The sequence below is a fragment of the Terrapene carolina genome, unplaced genomic scaffold (genome assembly GCF_002925995.2).
Source record: "Terrapene carolina triunguis isolate 2854851 unplaced genomic scaffold, T_m_triunguis-2.0 Scaffold84, whole genome shotgun sequence".
Classification (NCBI taxonomy): domain Eukaryota; kingdom Metazoa; phylum Chordata; order Testudines; family Emydidae; genus Terrapene; species Terrapene triunguis.
In genome coordinates, this window is record NW_020664435.1 from 33739827 (window position 1) to 33743080 (window position 3254).

The window sequence follows — 3254 nt, forward strand, 5'->3', positions numbered from 1 at the left end:
AAGGTGTAGGCATACTATGGATTCATATAGTGGCACAATAATATTTTCTGTCTTATTATCTATCACTTTTCTAAAGGTTCCTAGCGTTCTGTTAGCTTTTCTAAACTGCCACTGCACATTGAGCAGATGTTTTCAGAGAATTATACAGAATGAAGCCAAGATCTTTTTCTTGAGTAGTAACAGCTAAGTTATACCCCATCATTTTGTATGTTATAGTTAGGATTATGTTTTCCAGTGTACATTACTTTCTACTTATAAGTATTGAATTTCATCTGCCATTTTGATGCCAAGTCACCCAGTTTTGTGAGATCTCTGTGTAACTCTTCACAGTCTGCTTTGGACTTAACTATATTGAGTAATTTTGTATTATCTGCAAACTTTCCCATCACACTGTTTACCCCTTTTCCAGATGATTTATGAATATGTTGTACAGCACTCGTCCAAGAACAGACCCCTGGGGGACCCTGCTATTTACCTCTCTCCATTCTGAAAACTGACCATTTATTCCTATCCTTTGTTTCTGGCTTAGTCTGGATTTAAAAAAAAACAAACATAATCAGAGTGGCTGATTTTGTAATATTGACAGTCTTCTATTATCAGGAAGAACCATAAGTCTTGCAAAAAGCCTACTTAGAAATTTCCAGTGCAATTTTATAGACACTAATGGTTGGAATAGTTCAGATGAGGTTTGAACTGAACTCCCAAACCCATCCCTAGTTTTATCCATCCTTAATCTTTCCTCCATGTTCTCTGAACCCCTTCCCCCCCTCTCTTGGGAGTCACTGCGCCTTTTTCATCAGTTATCACAATTATCTGGCTATACCAAAAGAAGGAGAGGACACATTTGACATGGGTTTAATTAGGCCGCAACTTTATTATTAGATGTCTGGGACTACCTGACAGATAAGTGTACTGTTGGGGTAATCCCATGTTCATTCCATAATTACCCAGGGGGCTTTAATCAGCTTCCACTCTTTTCCATCCAAGTCCCTCCAGCAAATCCATTGTCGGGACCTTACCATACCTGGGGGCTTCCACAGGGGCGGCTCTATGTATTTTGCCACCCCAAGCACGGCAGTCAGGTGGCTTTCGGCGGCACGCCTGCGGGAGGTCCGCTGGTAACGTGGATTTGGCGGCGTGCCTGTGGGAGGTCCGCTGATCCCGCGGCTTCGGCGTACCCGCCGCCAAATTGCCGCCAAAGCGGTGGGACCAGCGGACCTTCCGCAGGCATGCCGCCGAAGGCTTCCTGACTGCCGCCCCCCGCGGCTTGCCACCCCAGGCACGCGCTTGGTGTGCTGGTGCCTGGAGCTGCCCCTGGGCTTCCATCACCTCCCCCTCTTTTTCCATCCAGGTCCCTCCAGCAAATCCATTGCTGGGACCTTATCATCCACCTCCCTCATAGGAGGGTTAAGGTGGGCTATAAGAATTGGGGGTTGGCTCCATGACATACCAATCATAGGAGTCCCCAACCACTCCCCATTCATTCCTTTAACAAACACCTCTTTTTAAGTCCTTTTCCAAGCCATTTATCCGGTCACTGTATACCTTTCCTGTGGAGTACCTGCACTGGACATCTGCCTCACACTTAAATAATGAGTTGTGACATATAGCCTACCTCCCTTCATGCCATGCATGAACAAAGCCCTTCCTGAACCCGCTGTGGGGAAGGCAAAAAAACCCCAACTGCACGCAAGCCAATATGGTGATAAGGGGAAAATTCCTTCCCAGCCACCCTTAAAGGGGTGGCTAGTGTAATGCCCACAGCAGGTCTTGACCAAACCTGGTATTTTACCACATAAAGGGGAGGGAGGGTGGGTCCTGGTTCAGCCTGCTCCATGTAAAAGGGAGGCTTCAGGCACAGGGCTGCGCCTTTTAAACCCTGCATTCCTAGGGGATGATTCAGTGACCACGCTGACCCCTTTTGCAGCAGTTTTCATCCTCCCCCTCCCGCACCCCAGCCATAAAGCACAGTTCCCTTCATTCAGCCAGCCAGCCAAATCCCCCCTGCTTAAAGCTGCAGGGCGGTCAATCTCACATGTTATTCAGATTTTTGTACACCCCCCTATACTAGTTTAATCATTTGTAAATAGCCTCCCATCTGTCTTTACTCCATTTCTTCACCCTGCTTTTTTCCATTCAGGTCCTCCTACCCACTGTTGGCACTTCAGTCTTTCTCTACCCCTTATTATTTTTTTAAAAAGTCGGTGGATCTGGCAGGTTTAAGTTAAAAAGCAAAATTGTTTTCTCCAACTTGCAAGCTCTGATCATAAACCCACAATAAGATTCATTATTGTTCTTCACTCCGCCCTTCATCATTGCCAGTGAAAGTCATATGAGAAATAATTATCCCACAAATTATTTAAGAAAAATAATTCTACATTTGAAAAAAATATAATTGCGTTAAGGAATTATATTTATATATTTATATTATACTCACAGGAGGGAAGCTCATAGTAAGGATTAAACTTCTAATATCTAGGTAGGGTAGGACACAGTAGAATAAATATCCTCAGTTCTTTAATTACAGATGGTATTAATAAAAGCATTAAGGATTGTAAGTCACATGGATCTTTTAAAAATATTACTGGTAAACTAAAAAATAGACCAGGGATCAACTCTTTTAATTATGTCAGTCTTCTTCACAGGCAGCCATACTAAATTTCTCAGAAATGGAGACATGTATACAAAAGAGGTCTGCAAATCTTCCCATATATTTCAGGACTTAGGCTTTTTTGTTTTTTGTTTTTATATGGGTAGGGCTTAAAAAATCCACATGACAATGGTGAGTAAAAAGATTTCCTCAGAAGACGACCTGGGAATTATGTACAATTTAAGCTTTTGTGTGTTTGTAAAAACAATTTTAAGGTCAAAATTTACAAATGTGCGTATCTAAAGTTTAGGCACCTAAATCTGTACCTAAATTTTCAAATGTCGGTATCTAAATTTAGGCACCTACAGAAGTTTAGTCCAAATTTCAGAGGTGCTGCCCATCTGCAAGAGATGCTAAAAGTGTTCTGCACACTTCACTAAAAGCAAACACATACAAGGATGCAAAGGATATTGTTATTATGGGTTTCCAGCAAAGCACATGCTTTTAAATTGTCCAACTTGATATTTCTGTATAAAGTTAGGTAATGGTCCCCTAACAGTAGCTGAGGGTTCAATCAGGGCCGGCTCTGGCTTTTTTGCCACCCAAGGCAAAAAAGCCTCCGGCCGCCCCCCCCCCACCCCCGCGGGGGGGGGGGGGGGGGGGG